Source organism: Lycorma delicatula, chromosome 8 (genome assembly GCF_047948215.1).
Source record: "Lycorma delicatula isolate Av1 chromosome 8, ASM4794821v1, whole genome shotgun sequence".
In the NCBI taxonomy this organism is placed as follows: Eukaryota; Metazoa; Arthropoda; class Insecta; order Hemiptera; family Fulgoridae; genus Lycorma; species Lycorma delicatula.
This window is the reverse complement of record NC_134462.1, coordinates 37,407,364-37,428,627: the sequence shown is the minus strand read 5'-3', so window position 1 is coordinate 37,428,627 and position 21,264 is coordinate 37,407,364. Positions and strand designations below refer to the sequence as shown.

At 26.5% G+C, this 21,264-nt stretch overlaps 1 protein-coding gene across 1 annotated transcript in view; it reads left to right on the top strand.

Moving 5' to 3' along the window:
• The first annotated feature begins 8,010 nt into the window (after window positions 1–8,010).
• LOC142328581 (UNC93-like protein) overlaps window positions 8,011–21,264 on the top strand; it is a 302,554-nt gene continuing 289,300 nt past the window's right edge. Inside the window, exon 1 of the mRNA XM_075372349.1 lies at window positions 8,011–8,394. The gene's annotated coding sequence lies outside the window, so the exon portion shown is untranslated. The remainder of the gene's footprint in view (window positions 8,395–21,264) is intronic.

The following is a 21,264-nucleotide window of genomic DNA, read 5'->3' as shown; positions in this document are numbered from 1 at the left end:
ATATTTGAATACCGAAATGCAGATGAAATTCAGATCTTCAGGTGATGTATTCAATTTGTTCACTACAACGACTGAGTGGATAATGAAAATCATTAATCTCAGAGAAAGCAACGCTCAATGTCATAAGAAAGGTTGGAACAAATGGTTATAAAGCAACGGATTCGTGGTACCTTTTTCTGCAATGCAATAATGGATTTTGTGCACTGCTACTACTCAGAGAATGAAGTTTATAACATATAAAATATAACTAATCTGTTCGGGATTCATATTCTGGAATCTTGCAGAAGAATATTACTTTTGAAGATTTAATAATATTACTTTACAAGGAAACCGATATTTTTTTTATGTAGATATGCCATTGTACAAATCTTGCTTAGAAAACACAGACTTCTATTAGTGGTTAAAAATTTGTATTAAAACCTTCCTTCTTTTGTCATTATATTGTATTTGGAATCTACATATCTTAAATAGACCATTAAAATTTGGTTTCTCAGTTATTATTACTAATAATTATTTTTTGTATTTAAATTTAAGCATAAATTTTTTATTCAACAACAAAAATATTCAGATGAATTCTTTAAATATCCTCGACTAATTGACTTAATTGTGTTAGTTGCATTTTAAATAGGCTCATACAAACAAACACACACATATATATATATATATATATGTGTGTGTATTCAAAATCTGTTTTCCTTAATTCAGATATGAACAAATATGAAGTACGTTGTGACAAGTTTTAGAGGTATGTTCTACTTATACGAACTTTTAGAATTGCCATTGTAATGATTTTGTTTTGAAAATAATAAAGGGTTAAAAGGTGGCTAGAAATATTTCAGTAACTATCTTTAAATGAATAATAAATGAGGAAAAGTAATAGGAATAAAAAATTAATTTTAACAAATATATTTAGTCTTAATTATTACAATTGTTTATTTTTTATTTTTTTTATAATTATAATCAGTAGAAACCACACCTGTAACACTTTAATAGTAAGTTATTTTTGTTATTGTTTTATTAAGTTATTCATAGATTTAATGTAATGATTGATTGTTTATTTTATATTTTTAAATGTAACATTAACAAGTTAATCTGTGGTGTTTTTCTTTCCTTCTAATAATAAATAAATTTAAGATTAAAAACTTTGTATAGCAGATACTTAAAATACGAGTAGAAAAGAAATACTTTTTACATAAATTGTTTTGTCTACACATACTCGCATGCGCGTACGCGCGAGCAAGATATTTATATATTGAGGATATATACGAGTATATCAGAAAAATTTTTTACTCTTTATTTAATCATTAATAATTCATAGTTAATTGTGTATTAAATTTCTATCAATTTTCCATTCATTTCTTACGTTATTTCATGAATTACTACTTTTATTCTATTGTATAATTATTCAGTTAATTACATTTTTATCTGATTTAGTAAAATATATATATATATATTTCTATTTCTATATACGACTACGATTATTTTTTATTATTAAAAAAGAATTTTGTATAACAGGTTTGACAATTAAAGTTTATATTTACTATAGATATATTCGATATACGTGAGTCATTCAGAAAGTAAAAATCTTTTTTACGGAACAATTTATACCAAAATCTATATTTTTAAAGCTTTTTTTAACATAATTACCTCCTAAGTTCAAATATTTGTTAAAACGAGCAATATTTTTTATGTACCGTCGTCAAAGAAGTCTCCTGCAAGTCAATTAAGCAACTCACAAACAGCTGGTGACGTCGTTGTTTTTTTTACAGTGGTTCCCGCCAATAAAACTCCTCCAATTTGTAGAGGAGTGAAAATCGTTTGGAGCCTCTTCTGTAGGGAGCATGATCACAAACAGCTCCTTCAGCTGTTCATTAATGAGAGTACAGCATCCTGAGCGTTGATCGTCTTGAAAAAATGTTCTCCCTGCCAATAAACGACACCATTTCCTTACGTTCTTTTCATTTGTTTCAGTGCAATCATATACGGCGATGATTAGATGATACATTACCACATGATGAACACCTTGCCCATTCAGAAAAAAAAGTATGACCGTTGGTATTTTACAGTAAGCGAAGTTTTCAATTATTTTTATTCGCTTTAAACACACGCAAAATACCTAAGTGTCGCAATATAGCTATGAAATTTCATTCAGCGCTAGCAGAATAACAACTGAAACTAACTGGCTTTGACCCATTATTGTGAATGAAGCTACGCGCATGTGATGCACAAACGGTACTTACTTTCTGGACGACCAATGTATTATTTTTATTCCAGACGTCGTTCTAAAACTCTTTAAAAAAATCAAACTTTGTTCAAGGATTGTTTCTCTGTAAATAAAAAAAAAAAAATTGTAAATATCTTCAACAAATCTCATAATATGAAATTAAATTTATTCTTTCTGAACACTACGAGGAAATTTTAGCGGCCATCGCCTCAGTTCCCTCCAATAAAGAAATCAGATCGGTCTTGGACTAGAAGTAACAATGAGAAGGCCTTCTCATTGTCCCGTGCAATCAGTTTTTCTGCTACTTAACATTTATAGAGATGATGAAGAGGAAATTCTGGACTTCTTAGAGACCCTGAATTTGATGATTCTTCCGATCAAGCCTTTCCATCAAGGGAAGCGCTGGAAGTGATTGCAAAGGAACACAGAACTCAAAGTAAGCAACTGGATTTGACTTGGTTACCAACAAAATGCTCATTAAAATCCCACTGAGGCTGTAATTTATACGACACAATTCTTTAATGGTATCCTTCAAACGACGTATTACCCGTTGGAGTGGAAGGTGACTCAAATAGTGATGGTAATTAAGCCGGGCAAGTCGGTGCATGACCTGTGTTCGTACAGGTCAATTAGTCTACTATCTATTTTGTCTAAGGTATTCGAAAGGCAAGAAAAGTAGTACTAGAGAGTATTATGACTTCTAATTCGTTACTGACTGGGTTTTATCAATTCTTATGCCACCGTTGATTTATTATTGTTTATATAGAATGTAACTAATTAAGGTGTTTCAAGGGAAACACCTTTATTACCCACAAAAACTCCTAACTACTTGATTATTGATATGAAATCTATTTATGATTTCTAATCTATGAAACCGATTGTAAATGTAATTTGAGATGCAAAAAAAATTGGGGTTTTAGTTTTAAACTACAGGTCAAATTTTGTACTAAATTGTGTACATGAATTTTTTCGACCTTTGCTACAAAACCTTTCTTTCAAACCTTTTTTTACGTTCGCCAAAATTGTTAATAAAAATAAGTGGCAAACCGTTTTTTACAACTTCACTTTTGATATTTACGAATATAACAGTATTTTGGATATTCGTCACTTTAAACTTGAGATTAAACTCATATTGAGATGTTTTCGCAATTTAACATTAATAGCACAAATTTTTTATGAATAAATGCATGCCAAAGTTGAAACAGAAGATAGAGAAATTTCAACAAACTTGTGTTTTGTTCACTACCATAAGAATTTCTAATCACAGATAACAATATATTACTTTTAATTTAAAATTTATTATACGTGCAGTTTATTCTAGAAAAATCCTGACAATTTTTCTATGTAGATAGTAAATTACAAAAGTATGGGGAATTCCATGTCGATCTTAAATTACTCTAATTTTATATAGTATTGTAACCGAGTAAATACATACATTTTATTATAGAATATTCTAGATAGCGATCGCAGTTTGTCTACGGGACTATAATTGTTAAAGAACTAAGGAAATTCCAAATTGGATCTCGTGTTATACACACAAGACAGTCTTGAATTATCTTTTGAAAAAAGTTTCAATATAATTTTTTTTTTCTAAATAATATTGCCTCTTTTTAGCAAACTATTAGAAATTTAGTTTTATATTAAAATAGTATACTTATACTTCTTTTACATACATATAATATAGATTATACAGAGTGTTCATAAAGTATGGCAAACTTTAAATAATTTATCAACCGTTAAATATAGAAAAATTAAATTTAGCAAAATGCTTCTAACTGGAAACGATCTATGCAACCAAGGGTCCCACAAAGAAGTAGAAATTAAAAATATTAAATGGAAAGGGTGGTTTATGACATTTCATTTTAAAGGGCATTGAAAAATATATTGATGTAAAAAAAAAATCTATGGGGCTACGAGACAATCCTAACTAATACAGCTGCCATTTAATATTTAAAAAATTAAAATTTGGTAAATGCTCCTATCTCAAAAGGATATCCATTTCACTATGAGATCACTATTCGGGAGTTATAGACGAATATTGAAACCACTCCTGAAAAAGTCGTTTTAGAAGTTGCCATTCCGGTGATTGTCGTCCTAGTTCGATATTTTGTCTTTAAAATATTTTTAATTCATTATCCTTTATAATGTTGTATCACAATTCTACCTTTTCGATTTAAATTTTTTTGAGCTTTATCTCATGGGACCATTCCCTAAGCTTGAGCTATGTATGGTGGTCTCATTCGAAAATTAGATTGTGTAAAAGCATTTGCCAAATTTCAATTTTTCTACATTTAACTGATCTTCGTGTCAGAGAGGTAGCGTCTCGGCTTTTCATCTGGAGGTCCCGGGTTTGAATCCCGGTCAGGCATGTTATTTTTCATATGCTAAAAATTTCCATTTCCATATCCCACGCAGAAATTTCATACTTATGTGGCGATATCATCAAGGAGAAATGAAAAAAAAAATTAAAATGAAGTGTTGAAAATTTATTTAAGGGTTGCTATAATTTATGAGTACTCCATATTTGTACAAATTCTTAATATCGATTAAGAATATATTCTATACGTTGTAGATAGCTAATTCTTTATCTGTTGTCTGAAAAGTTAACCATATGTAAAATATGCTAATAGTCAACTAAGTATGGGCCTAGCCAAGCTAGCCTGAGAATCACTCTTATGTAACGTTTCAGAAAATAATGCTTATTAGGATGACCACTCTCGTAAAAAAGACGAGCAATAAAGCATGCAATTTTAGTAGAGTTTAATTGAAGATGTATACTCTAAATTTATTTCAGAAGTAGTCTGGATTTAAGATTTAAGAGAAAGTTTTTTTTTCCGAAATCGTAAAAAAATATGTAATAACTTATTAGTTCACCAGTTATCCAGATTTAGTTAATACACATTATTGGGTAATACATATTACTACATATATTATTAGGTTGTAAGGGAGAATGTAAAAACTTTAAACAAAGATAAAATTAATTTAATCACGTAAAATAAATTATCCAGAAAGTAAGATAACATTAATATTTTTACTTTAATGGATATGTATATATAGCTACAGCATTTTCAGATTTGATATGTGCCTCAGATCACGTACAATACATTTAGGTAGATTTCATAAGAAAGCTGGCTACCTATTGTAATAGGTACCATGATTCGAATTCCGGAAAATTTCGACATATCTTCACGTTTCACATCCCCCAGACCCAAAACCACCATCAGCTCAAAACTTTATACATACATATATATATATATATCACTTTCTTGTGGACACGATAACTGCCATAATTTTGCACCAATTACTTTCAAATTGTTCCTAAAAAATAACTTGTCACGAAGTCGACCACCAAAATCGGAATTTGGTAACAACCAAAATCGGAACATGAAGGTGTAAATAAGGGGGCTATTTCGAAAAAAAATATTGCTATACCTTTTTTTAAATTAAATATCGAATTAGTTTAAAGTTCCTACTATTCTTTGGATAAGGAAACTTATGTAAGTAAAGTTTTTTGACATTTCCAGCCATTGGCCCAGTAGGTGGAAAAAATGGGATTTTGAACACAAAAAAATCATACCTCTCTTAATAGGCGTAGTATCGAGTAGGTTTAAAGTGGTCGAGTTAGTTCTCTACATTACCTAAAATCTTTGTCTAAAACAATTTTTTATATGACCAACCAAATACAAGGAATGACCAAAACAAAAAATTACTATAACTTTCTTATTAAGTAAAATATCGAATTCGTTCCTACAATTTTATTGGATAAGACCCTAAAACGAATCTAAGTTAATTTTCTTCTATCACCAACCATTGGCCCAGGGAGTTGAAAAAGTGAGGTTTCGAAGACAAGAAAGAAGCATACCTCCCTTAGGAGGCAAAGTACGGATCGATTTAAAGTGTTCGTTATTCTTCTAAACAAACATTACGTAAACCTTTTGTTTGAAACAATTTTTGATATGACTAACCCTTACGGCAAGGGATGACCGAAATATTGCTGGAATTGTAAGAAGGTGGGGGGGGGGGGCTTGTCGTTAGCTAAACATGTGAAACTTTTTTCACATACAACCATTGTATTTAATAAATTTGAAGTTTTTCTTAATTTTAAGGTGAAAATCTTTTTAATCCGCTACTTAGCACCGATGAAATCTACCTCCGCCTTCTGGCGTGCCGAAAGGTATTTTTTGGGTTATAAATATTAACAATAAAATTTTTTGTTAATAGTATTATTAGACTTCTTAGGTATTTATTTAATTTACCACTTTTGCTAATGAAAATTTAGGCAATATTAGTTCTTTGTAAGAAAATATCTATGGATGTAGACTGGTCATTTTTTTTATTTTTAAGGTTAAGATATGTACTAAATTTTTGTAGCGAGTGAAAAATGTATTACATGACTGCATCTCAAACCCAGAACCTGCTGTATAAAAGAGAAATTACTAAAACTCAGCCACAAAAATTAGAGATTTAATCATGAGTACATTTGTAGACTGCAATAATATATACTTTTATCACGTTCTGACAAATTATTCAGCCAACTAGGCTAACCACTAGCTAACTAGCTAGCCAGAGAAATATTTTATAATAAAGAAATGAAAATAGTCACTAAATTTTCGTATAATGATCTATTAAATTTTTGATAACTGATCATAATTTTTTACAACAAAAGAATTTTAATTGTTTAACATTTTTACACCTGAAAATTATTTCTTAAAATACTTTACGAACGGGTAAATAAAAAAAAAATATATATATAAATTGAACAGTAGGAGATTAGAGCCATAACTGAAATCTTTTTTAAGTACTACGTAAGAAAATTATTTTAAATTTCATAATCACAATTTTTTTTATTTAGAAAACTTTTTGCCAAAATCCATCACAAGAATGCTAATTACAGAAAACTGTTTTAGTTTCAGTTTGAATTTAAGGAAGAGATTGGAACACTTTTTAAAATTTTCTTTTAAATTAAAAAATGATTTAAAAATTAAATACTACGTATCGATGTTTAATCCTTAATTTCTGCTTGTTTTCTGCTTTTACCTTTTTACTTTGTTTTTTACCTTGTTTTCTGCTTTTTAGTTCGATTTTTGTGGTTTTTTTTATTTTAATTTATTTAATTTAAAAATTTTTTTGCAGTCTTATTTTTAATTTTTTATTATTTGTTAAATGATCTTTAATTATTTTTGTCATCAGATATATATATAATATTTTTAATTTAAATTATTTTTTAAACCAATTATTATCATAATAAATTTATTTTTTATATATTTTTTTTTGATTAAAAAAATAGCTTTACATGAAAAGCAAACCGACAAAAATTATACTAATGAGCTAATTTTCTATAATTTAATTTTAAAGGTTATGATTTGTATTAAAAAAAAATGGTATTTCGAGTTTTATAAACAAAAAAAAAAAAAACGATAATTTTATATTAAAGTATATTTTATGTAAGATTTAAATTTGTTACATCATTTATTATGCTTTGCAACTAAAAGTTATTAAACAGAATTTATTTTATATGTAATAATTTTTATCGAAAGAAGTGTAAATTTCTGGGCACAACATAAAATTACATTTTTTGATAATTTATATAGAATTGTTACAGTAAATTTCATTTAGGGTGTAATTCCAAAGGTCTTGAAAAATTATTATAAGATAATAAATTGATAAAAGGGATATATATTTACTGTACGTTTTATATATATATGATTAGTGGTGGGGGATGTTTGGATCACGTGACACATACCACTAGAATGGTAGTGGTGATTCTCAACGCTGGCCGGGTTTTCTTCAGACATCAGTGTTGGTCCGACAAGCGGCTGGTTCGTTAGTTGCTTGTGATATGAGACCGCTGTCGACGTTCATTGTTGTCATTTAAAAGAGACTGCAACGCTCGTATACACTGAAGACTTTACGGACTAATTGATCTACCTTTCTATATAAACGGAATAAAAACAGTATGGTGTCAATTTACGTTCCATTATTACGGTTGTGGCGATAATATTAAAATCGTGCGTGATTATATTTTTATTTTTAAATAATATATAGATTTATTAATATATATGATAAATATATTATAATAATTAATTGACATTTTAGTGATTTTTATTTTATAATCTGTTAAATATAAAATATTCCTTACAGCATACTGACTTAAGATTGATTTATTACAAGTAAGTATTTTGTATTATTATTTTTCTCTTAATTTACTTTTTACTTTAAATTAATGTTTTATAAAATAAATATCATCTAATATTTATGAACAAAATCTAAAAATCAAGTGCAACATTTACCTTATTTCTAAACTTCTCTCTTGAGTGTTGAATGCTCCCTTGAATTAGCTCTCTTCAGCTCCCTTGAATGTTGAATATTGCTTAAAATAGAATTGATTTTAAATTTTTATTTTCTTTGAGAATATAAAAACTAATACCTGTTGCCTGAAAATTGTTGAATTGTTTTTTAAATCAATAAAATAGTTCGTTGTATTTTTTTATATTTTAACCAGGTTTACTTTATAGTGCAAATGTTAATTTTTGGGTTCCATAATTAATTTATTTTTTGCCAAAATTATAATTATTATTTGTTAATTAATAATAAAAATCGTTTAATTTATTTGCCTTATTTCGTTTGCGTAAATAATATTTAATGAAACTATATTTTTTCAGTATTTTATTTCAATTTTTTTAGGTTACGTATTTATTTTTTTCATACTATAATTTTTATAGAATTTTTTAACTGGTATACGTAAATAAAGAAAAAAAGTTATTACTGAATAAATAAAAGTATTTTTGTAATTATTTTATCCTAAATTATTCCTTATTTTTGAGGAATTTTTCATTATTTAAATATATATATTTTATTAACAGTTTATTGATAAATTGTTATATTTTCTTTTAAAATATTAAAACTTTAAATAATTCTGTTGTTGCGCATCTGGTTTAGACTTTTGTAGCTTTTTAATTATGTAATTATTTTTAAAAAGAAAGTCCTAATTTAATTAATAATACAAACTCATTTTGTTAGCATTTATTTGGAAAATAACTTTAGTCGGGAAATATTTTTTTTTAATTTTATTATTGTGTAGTTTTCATTTTCATGAGAGAAATGTATTAAGTGTTAAACATTACACATTAAAAATATCAACTTTTTAATTTTTTTTTTCTTTTTTTAATGTAGAAAAGTTTGTTCAAAATAATATAACGAGGACAAGGACTGTATTTGTAATGATAATATAAAACAGAAAAATATAATTGGCTACAATCGTTTAAAAAATATGTTTTAAGAGTTTTAATGTATATAAAAAAAATTATTTACTTTTTATAAATTTATATGTAGAATATATTGTCGCATCGTTAGATTAATGGAATTTTTTAAATAGGTATTATAATATTTCAAACATTAATTATGTATTTTTAGTAGTATTAAATAAATTTTTATTAGATTTTCCCCGACAAAATAATAAATTTACGATAATTTTCTTTGTAATTATAATTGGAGTAACAGGTGTTGTTATGAATAATGTAATATCTAACGTTTCATATTTTAATAATGATTTGCTAATGCGTTGTACAAGGTGACACCAATAATTTATGACATTCCTCCTGACCTGACACGATAAAGTTAGTTTTTTTAAAAAATGTTCAGAAATATTTTTATTCTGTTCATAGTTCAGTATTTTATGTTTTAGAGAAATGTTGTTTTTTTAATTAAATAGAATTGAAAGATGTTGAAGTTATTTTTGGAATGTCAATCTTATTAACATATCAACTATTCATTAATAATAAGTAGAGAATTTCTTATGTTGTTTATAGACTTAGTCATATACGTTTTACATTATTGTCAAGCCGGTAACTTTAAGTGAAAATGTAATACTTGGATAAAATATTTTGTAGTTATTTATTTGAATTCAAAACAGTGTGCGCAGTAGCTTTCTTAGTTTCTCATTGTTTTTATTATTATTATTATTTACACAAGTCCGTAATAGGTACTTTTAGATATTTCTCTAGATTTATTGTTGTGATTTTTTTAATAATAAATAAGCTTATTATTAAGTAAAATATCATTTTTTACGTTTATTTGTAAAAAAAAAATATTGCAAAATCCTATTATCCTAAAATTTGGGGGAAAATGAAATTAGAAGACTTAAACAGAAACGTAAAAAAAAATCCTATAAATATTGTAGTACAAAAATTACTTCATTAAACGAAAAATAATTTAGACATTAATAAATGAATCATTTTTTTTTAAATTATTCTATGCCTCTATTAAGTTAACAGCTATTATCATATCATGTTTTCAAAGTCTAATAAGAAAGGCAGTTTTTCTTTAGAGTAAAGATGTGTATTATCAACAAGTAAAGGTTTTTTTATGTTTATTAAAGTGTTTTTTACAATAGCCGTACATTTTATTTTTTTACTATGATTTTTCATAAAACTGGTTTAATTCTTTAAATATTTTGTTACTTGTTTATACTACATTAATAAAAATTTGACCACTTTTTGTAATTAATTACGACGTTACTCTGGTCAAGGTTTTTCCATAATTTTACTTTATCTTATCTGGAAAATTCTGTGATAGGTTTTTCTTTTTACCCGTGAAGTAAGCACTATGTCTGCTGCTAACGTAAAGTATGTACAGTACAATACTTGAATAAAATTTAATTTATTTACATATATAAGTTTTTCTTTTCATTATATAAAAAAAAAAATTCCCGTAATTTTCTGGCTTATTTTACAAACTATAAAAATATCGTTGAATCAAAACAAGAACATTTTTTAAGTTCTTTCAAAAAATTTAGTTTAAATACTTTTTTTTCAAGAAACGGGTAAAATTGTTTAATCTGATTGTTGAAAACACAACGTTTGCTGATATTTTATCGCTCGCTTTCAATTATTTTAAAAACTTTAAAGGAGAGGAAAAAAAATGTATTCTTTATTAAATAAAGAAAATTCTACCTTAAAGGTTGTAAACGATTTCGTTGAGTTTTATTGTCTTCTGATAGAATCAAATGGCTTTTTTTATTACTTTTAAAAAACTGATAAACAGAAATTTAAATTTAAAAAAAATGTTTTTTCTAAGAAAATGTTAAATTTTTTAGTTACCTTATCCCTCTCTCTCTCTCTTTCTTTTGCAAAAGAATGACTATTTCCTTTGTTGTATTGCCTTCTTTCAAAGTCTTTGATAAAATAAATTCTCATGCAGTTTTTAACAATGAAAATGTTTTAATGTTACGTATCAAACAATGAAAATCTTTAACATTCCTTACAATAACAAGTAATACGTGCCTCTCACTACACGGTTGTCAATGTATACATGTCATGCTAAAGTCATTAGTATGCTAAACACATATTTAATTTTTGAATTAAAAATTGACCTTTCTTTACTAAATATAAAAGAATCCTCTTTGAAATAATATATATATACAAAAAATCGCAAGTATAGCTACTTATAACATAATTACATATTCTTTTTTTTCGTTTTACATATTGTGAAAGTTTTTATTTATGTTGAAAAATTTCTATCCTAATTAAAATGTTGTATGTGTTTTTAAATGGTTGCATTGATATATAAACACGAATCTCTTAGTAAATTTCGTATTATTAAAAGGAAATAAAAGAAATAAAGTAATTCATGCGTATAAAGGAAGCTTTTTGAGAATTAAACCAAAAAAAAATAGGTTTTAAACAAAAACGAAGAAGAATCAAAAAGTATTCCATAATTTATACATGACAGAATGATTGTATCTTAAAATTATGTAATCTTGTATTTTAGTGATAATAACAACAATAATAATAATAACCATTAATGATAATAATACAATGTGTAGTGTTTTTTTATCTATTAATTTTTGGTTGTTTTTGGTTATCAGGTATGGTGTTTTTAAACCTTAAAACCCTCATAATTCCCATTACAATTAAATTTTATTTTTCTAATATTAACCTTAATAGAACAAACATGAATAATTGAAGTAGGGTGCATTTGTAATAAAAGATTTCCATATACATTTATAGCAGTATAATTTCAATTTTAAAATTTATAGCGGGATAGATAAGTTCCTAAATTAAAAGTAAAAATTTTATATTATTTTATTATCATTTGTGGTGTATTATTATATTAAAAAGATCCCTTTTGATTTTAATTATAGTTGACTATAAGTCTTAAAATAAATTAACAGTCTTTAGAATAATGTAAGTGATAATAACAGGATGTGTAAAAAGTAATTTTTATTAAATAACTAAAAAAAACATTAAATAATAATTAAATAAGATATGAAAAAAAAAGAAAATATAATTTTAATAAACGATTATATGCTTCTGTAATTCTTTATATTTAAACAAGTAGGATGTTTATAATTAACAAAAATCTAATTAAAAAAACCTTCACATCACTGTCGTTTTTTATTGATCTACATAAATTTGTAAATTTATTTTATTACTAAACCGCTATTGAAAAATTAAATACTTAAAAACAAAAAAAAATTATTTGTACATTTTTGTTTAGGACAGTCCTAGTTAAACAAAAAGGTTGGATTTTCTATATAATATACAAATATTTCCCGTCCAATATATACTAAAATGAAGGAAAAAAAAATAAAAAAACAATTATTTTTTTACCCCTTAAAATAATAAAATTAAAAAAATCTGAGAAGATTTTTTAGATATTTATCTAAAGAGTATTTTCAAACCAAAACCAAGCAAATATCACGTTTATTAAAGTCGGAAATTGGGAATATCTGAAAGCATTGTTTGAAATAATTTTATCTGTCTTCACCCCTTTCAAAATCGAATTTCAAATAATCTAGAAATCAGTTTTTAGATATTACCATGAAAATTATATAAAACAAAGGTCAAGTTGATATCTTCATTTTTTACCGAGAATTTTAAAAAAATAGTAAAATTTAATATTACCCCACATTAGGCCTTTAAACTCTGAATTTCAAAAGATCCTTTCTTATTGTTCATTTACACCGTAAGAAGAACGTGTATACAAATATTCATCAATTTGGCAAAAATAGTAGTTTTGCTGGGCGTTGATTATCAGTCAGTCAGTTGTTTCATATATATAGTTTTTATAGTTGTTTTATATATAGTTTATGAATTTATGTTTTTAATTCTATGTCAACTGACAATGACATTGAAAAAGTTCAATTAATTATTGAAATGTGCATCAGGGTTTATTTTTTTGTGAACGTTTTCTCTGTGGTAGTTTAAATTCTCATTCAGTTGTATTTTTGACAAACCTGCAGCGATATCTAAGTTAATAAATCCTATAATCAGCCCACCTCAGATTTTTTTTCTTTTGTAAGAAAACAGTGCGTTTACTAGACGTATATACATGTTGATGATACATTTGTTAATTTATTTTAATTTTACTTAAATATTTAAGCGAAAAATTTCGGTTTTCAGATTTCAACGGAAATATCCATTTTGACCATACCTCAATGGACTTAACCAAGTATCCAAAAAAGCTCAAAATCCCATAATATTTTGATTTTGACTTTTTCTTAACTGCAGTAATAAGCTCTCATTGAGAGCTTTTCAACCATATATTCTGTGGTACTTATTTTCATTGGTTCCAGAGTTATATCCATACAACATTTTAATTAATGAGATATTTGTATCTTACAAACGGAAGGCACATCGGTTCGAATCAGACTTCATCTCCTTTTTCTGTTTTTTAATTTAAATATATTGATTGATTTATTAGTAATTATTAACCTGTGATTATAAAAAAATATTCGATAAATAATAATTCAATAACAATAAAAAAAAATTGAAATAATATTAGAAGTTATTAATGAAACAAAATATTATATACTTTTCATTAAAAAAAAAAAAAATGTGCATATGTAATTTAATAGGCGTACAAGGAAGTCTGTGGTGATGTGGTGTCTACATCAGATGTTTATTTATAGTCGCAAAGTCATTAGCGACTCATCAAGATCTGTGCGATTGTACTGGTAAACGTGTAGCTTTGAACAGACTCAGGCCGATCATTCCTGAGACGTCTTTCTTTTTCCTGTTTAGCCTCCGGTAATTTTCGTTCAGATAATACTTCAGAGGATGATATGTATGAGTGTAAATGAAATGTAGTCTTGTACATTCTTCCCTTCGTAGGGAAGAATGTCCTCTTTCTACCTTCAATCTTCCGATTCCGAGATCTCAGGACTGTAAATATTTTGGTTTTCATCTTGACCGACGACTTACTTGGGCGAAACATATCACTTCTAAGCGGAAACAGTAGGATCTCAAGTTTAAAAACATGTACTGGCTGATAGTACATAGATCTCGGCTTTCAGTGGAATGTAAATTATTGATTTATAAATCAGTTTTGAAGCTTCTTTGGACTTACGGGATTGAATTGCGGGGTACGGCGTGCAGTTCCAGTATTCTTTCTTTCTTTACTGTTTAGCCTCCGGTAACTACCGTTTAGATAATTCTTCAGAGGATGAATGAGGATGATATGTATGAGTGTAAATGAAATGTAGTCTTGTACAGTCTCAGTTCGACCATACCTGAGATGTGTGGTTAATTGAAACCCAACCACCAAAGAACACTGACATCCACGATCTAGTATTCAAATCCGACTTTACTAGGACTTGAACGCTGGAACTCTCGACTTCCAAATTAGCTGATTTGGTAAGACACGTTCACCACTAGGCCAACTTGGTTGGTTATTCCTGAAACGTCTGGTTAATTATAACCCTACCACCAAAAAAGAATACTGGTATCAACGACCTAGTATTCAAATCCGAATATAAGCAACTACCTCTATTAGGCTTGGAACCTTAGAACTCTCGACTTCGAAATTATCTGATTTACGTCCACGAGGTTACCACTATATCAACTCGGTGTTTGGTTATATTAAAATGTAATTAATATCATTTTTGTATTTAGATTTATTTTTATTTTTACGTTTATCGATGATAATTGTTTAAATATCGATATGTTTCCGTATTTCGTTTTAAAACTGTTTTTAAAACAAGTTTTAAAACTTTTTCTTTATGAGTTTGACTGAATAGTAATTTAACAAATCAGATTGTATTTCACGATTTTTTATTAAAATTTTTACTTATTGTTATTCATAGGATATAGGTAAAAAATTAAATTCATTAATCATGAAAATTCATAATTACGGGGAAAAATTAAAAGTCAGCTAATTTGTTTATATACTCTTGAATTAACCAGTATAAATGACTTGTACATTAACAAGTCGTGTATATAATGATTTGTGAATAACTAGTGTTGGGTTCAGTTCTCTAGAATCTGGCATTTTCTCGTACAATATTAATTGATTTTTTTTTTTTTTTTTACATTAAATTCGTAAGTGCACATTTACGGTCGTAATAATAATACAAGAAAAAATCCTTTAACTTTGTTTTAATTAGATTATCATTGTTACTATTGTTTAAGATATAAGGATGAATTTCATATTATCTGTTTCATGAATTCTGATGGAGTCTTTTGAAAATGTTATATACATTGTCTTTTTTAATGCGATTTTTATCGGTATGTCTTGTAACTTGTCAATTATTATCAGTTATTTGAATGATTTCATAAGTTCTTATGATTCTTTCCTGATCTACATTAATCTTTTAAACGTCAAAATAATTTTTAAGTCTACATTGTCAATTATTATCATTTTTTTATCATTTAAAATTGTATCTGTACATTTCCTTCTATTTCTTTTAACTAATCAGCTTAATTATTACCCAAAAAAATTGTTTTTTAATCTTTACAAGATTCTTTTTATAATTTCTATATTCTTTGAGTTGAGCTTCCTATTGAATTTATCAATTTTTTTCTTATTCAATATTATCCTATCACAGCTTATTTTGAAAAAGTTTTATTAATTTTTTTTTTCTTTTTTTTTGAGTGTTCTAACGGTATAGTCACATCCTATTGACATTTATTGTTATAGAATTTATAAAATTTAATCCTTATTCTTTTATACAGGAATATATAGGAGGCCTGTTCAGAAAATAACTGAACATTTTTAATCACGCCCCAAAGGAGATATTTAATGACGTGCAGTTGGCAGCATTGTGTTCCGCACAAACTTCTCTGTAACCATATGTTCTTGGATTGTTGATATTTCGTTTAGTTTTCGTGTTATTAATATTTGAGTTCAACGTGTTTAAGTATTAGTAGCGATTTTTGTAATGCGCAATTTTTTGATGATTGAGATTTTGTCTCAATATCGTAGCCGTAAATCCAACATAGTCATCTCCCGTTATGATCCTTTGCATGAATGTTTCATCGTCATCGGCTTGCTCAAGAAGTTGCCGACAAACGTCCACTCGATGTTCTTTCTGCTGTTCGGTCATCAAACGAGGAATAAACTTTGCTGCAACTCGATGTACGTTCAGTTTTTCAGTCAAAATGTCATGGCATGATCCAATGAGACGCTAATTTTTCTGTAACTTTTCTAATAGTCAATCGGCAATTTGCAGGTACCATATCGTTGGTTTTCTGAACACGGGTGTCATCAGTTGAAATCGAAGGCCTTCCTGGTCGAGGATCATCTTCATTGGACTGACGACCACTTTTAAATCGAGAAAACTATTCGTAACATTACGTTCGACCCAGAGCATCATCTCCTAATCTTTTTTCAAAAGTTGAAACGTTTCTGTGAAAGTTTTTACCAGTTTCACTCAAACTTTTACGTCGTATCGTTTTGATCCTGAAAATTACACCTTAAAAAATCTCTACTAACACATAAACACGTTGCACTCAAATAACAATAACACAAAAACTAAACGAGATATCAATAATCGAATAACATGTGGTTATAAAGGAGGTTATGCAGAACATAGTGCTGCCAACCGCACGTCACTAAATATCTCCGTTGGCGCGTAATAAAAATGTTCGGTGGTTTTCTGAACAGACTTCATATATGTCTACATATATTTTAATTCGTTAATCTGTGTGATGAAATGTGATTATATCAAAAAGCGTTCTAGAAAAACCTCTTTTTCGACAATTACGTTGAATTTGATGCTGATAATAGCTTTCATATTTACTTTAGGTGACCATGAACTTTAGTTTCTTGTTGAATAATGTATATTTCACTTTTCTATATTTAATTGTTTAAAATATCATTTTTTTCAACTTTATTATATTTGTATAATATTACTCAGACTTTTTTCTTCATAGTTTTTGTGTACTATGAAAAATATTATATGCTCTGAGTTTGATATCTTTGTATATGTACCCAGTTTCTGTTAGAAGTTGTTTATTTTTTTTACTATATAGATACTAAATTTTAGTCTTTAAAACTAATTTTTTGTTTTTTCTTAAATTAAAAATTTCTTTATATGTAATATAAAGATTATTAATATTTATAAATTTCATTACAATTAGAGATTTAATAGCTCTAAAGACATCTATTTCGTGATTAATATTTAGATGAAAGTCTGAGAAACAAATATTCTTAATTCAGTATGGTTCATATTTTAAATCTGTTAACAAGAAATTTTTACGTTAAATAAAAAATATTAAATTTATTTTTAATTCACTGGTACCCTATAACCCTTAGCCTTATCCCTTATTTCATAGAATTTCATGTAACCTAGAATGATTTTATTTTTATTATTAAAATATACCTCATTTTTATTGAATAAATTGTATATTATTAATTTATAAAATAGGTCTCCGACGAATAAAATTAATACGCAGTGCAGAAACTTATGTTTAATACATTAACTTTATTTATGTTATAGTAAATTAATTACCATATTATAACTGATATAATATATGCAAATATATTAAAATTATCATAAATTATATTTTGTTTTTTTCCGGTAATATATATTTTTTTTAAATTTAATTTATTTGTTTGTTATAATATTTTTTTGTTTCTGTATTAATTATCTATAAGAAAAAATATTTCTATGTTATTTATTAAATTATATACTGTCAACATATAATATAGTGTTAGTTTGATTTTATAATACGTAAACATGAAGTGAAATTTTTTAACATTTTAATCAACAAAACGTATCTTGTTCTGGAAGAAATATATGTATACGTAAGATACAAACACAATTATATGTATGTTTTTTATATATATAAAACCGGTTTGTAGTGCTTTTTTTCTTTAAGTTGGTTAGCATAAAAAATAAGGGTTATTGTTGTTGTTATTATTATTATTATATGTTATAAACATGCTCTGATTGAAAACTCGTATCTTTAAGTTATTGGACCTGTATAAACTGGGAAGGGAGGAGAAGTTTGCACATATAAACGTTAAATTTGTCTCTTGAATGTATTTATTTTTTTTTGAAATCGATCCATTTTTTAACAGGTGCAATTTACACGTATAATTTGCATAAAATATGTCTTTTTAATTTTTCTTTTTACGTAACTTTTTTGTAATTCTAACTGTATTATATAGGTTACTAACATACGAATAAATAAAAAGTAATATTGTTTATTGTACCAATAAATTTTCTTTGTTTATTTTATTACGTATAATAATTTTGTTCAAAATATTTAGAGAATTAGGCTTTACGTAATTTTATTTGAGTAATTTTGAATAGCTGCTATTGTTTTAATGAAATAAAAAAAGTTCTCTTTGATTTAAATGTAACATTACTTTTAAAATGGGAAAAAAATTTAATAACTTAACGAACAATAATGTATAGTTTACCGAACTCTCTAACGTAAATTCCGTGAAATAATATAAATATACTTCTTAGTGCTATTATCATTCAAATATTAATTAAATATTTGAAATATTTTTCTTGAAAATTAGGAGAGATGATTAAATTTAAAATGAAGAAATCATAAGAAGAATACGAAAAAATGTTTATTTTTTTACTTTCCTGGCATCATAGCTAGAGCTACGCTGTAAGTAGGAAAGTATGGTAATCGGTCAAAAAATATTGTAAGGTTTTTTTTCATTTATAGTTGTTTCATGACCCAGGGATCCCAAAAAAACAACAAAAAATGGGGTAATGGTCGTACGTAAGTACGTGTTTTGGCGTGTTTGATGTTTACTGTTTACTGAGTTACGGATTGTGTAATCCGATTTTGATGAAAGTTTTTACAGACTCGTGCATTGAGTGAAATTAATTGGTAAAGTTTTTTGGATCAGTATCTTCAAGGAGGTAGATAGTCGTATATGGAATCAATTTTCTCACATTTTTTCAAATATCTGTTTTATATTAAGGTGCATGCTTACCTTACCATTTTTTAAAAAGATTTTCTCCAAGATTATGTATTAACTAAAAAATTGAAAAACCATGTTTTTATTTATTACACATTCTTAACTGATTTTTTGTCTTCTTAGGCATAATTGTAGTGCAAATGACCCAAAAAATATATATATATTCTGAGGCTAATATGGGGCAGTGAGGGAGCCGAACAAAGGTTAAAGATATTAAATTAAAAAAATTTTTAAACTCTTGGTTTATTTAATTTTTTAATGATATTAAAATAAAATTTCATGATAATTCCCCCCCCCCCCTATTTTTACTATGTTAACGTAGTAAACATAGAAAATTAAAAAGCCTTTCTTGGAGGTGACTTTGCAGGTGTGGAGCAGAAAAGTACCGATTTTTTGAACTTTTTTTGGTTTACTTAAACATATAATAATTTTATAATAAAACTTCAACTTAAATTACACTACCACCCAAAAAGAATTCTTAAATATAAATATTTTCATGTATCATTATTTTTTCACTATTCTAGAATAAAAAGTAACCAATGACAGGAAAGTATTATAACTTTGTTTTCAGCTTTTTTTTTAAAAAAACGGAGTGAATTGGCGGGTATACGTTAAGATAATCAGTAGTATCGAATATAGTAATAAAATAATTTGTAGTCACTAGAAATAAAGCCTTTCATATTTCATGAGCATATACAATACAAAATAATACTGTTTTGATTAAGTTTTATTTGTTTAACTGATAATAAAACATTTTATAAATCACCGTTTTCAAAAAATTTGTTTTCGTAATTTTTTCTCTTAATATTTTACTGCTGTCTCAGCTGTTTAACAGCTGATTTTTTAATTTTAAGGTTCTCAGGTTCAAATCCTAGTATAAGTTAGTTCCTTTTATACGAATTTGAATTTTAGACACGGATACCGGTGTACTTTGGTGATTGGGATTCAATTTACACATCTCAGAAACGGTCGGCCTGAGTCTTACAAGGCTACACCTCATTTATATTTCATACGTATCATCCTCATCTCATTTGGCGGAGGGGAGTGGTACGTTGCAATTTTCAACTTACATGTAAGGGAAATAATAATAATAAAATTTAATTTTGTTAAAAATACAAAAATAATTGCAAGAAAAAAGATTATGAATAAAAATTCGATTAAGGATAATTTTTTTTTTTAATAAAAATAATAAATAAATTCTTATTCTTCCTGTCTAAAACGTTCAGTGTATGTTTTTCTTTTTTACATCACTAAAGCATGTTTTTATGCGGAATTACTCGTACTTCAGATGCAATCTTCTTCATTTTTCGTGGTAAGATTGTTCTACAGTTTATTATTATTTTATTTTGATATCCTATCTCCCATGTTCCTGGTTTAATAATGTACTTGACGCGGGCAATATACAAAGCAATCAGTTAGCTATTAATAATAAGAAAAAAAATCTTAAAAAATATTTACCTAATATAATAAGGAAGGTTCTTTACTGGTTGTATAGCAAATTTAAAACTGAAAAAGATTTTCTTTTACTCCTTGAAACTGGTATATTATTTTATTCACTTTTGTCTTATCAACATTTTTTTATGATTAAGTGATGTGGAAAAGAATTTCCCCTTTATGATTCAGTATGTATTATGTAATTTTACTGAATTTTATATCGTAAAACCATCTCATAAAAAAGTTACGTTTTATTATTTCTTTAGCATGAAGTACAAATATTACTTTACTGTACATTAAAATTAAGCAAATAATTCAATAATATATTTAACTCTTTTTTGATCTGTTGAACATGAACGTTAACAATTAGTCAACAATTATTATATACACTATAAAGGTTTTTCTTATCAATAACTAGTTAATTTTAATTCATTTTCTTA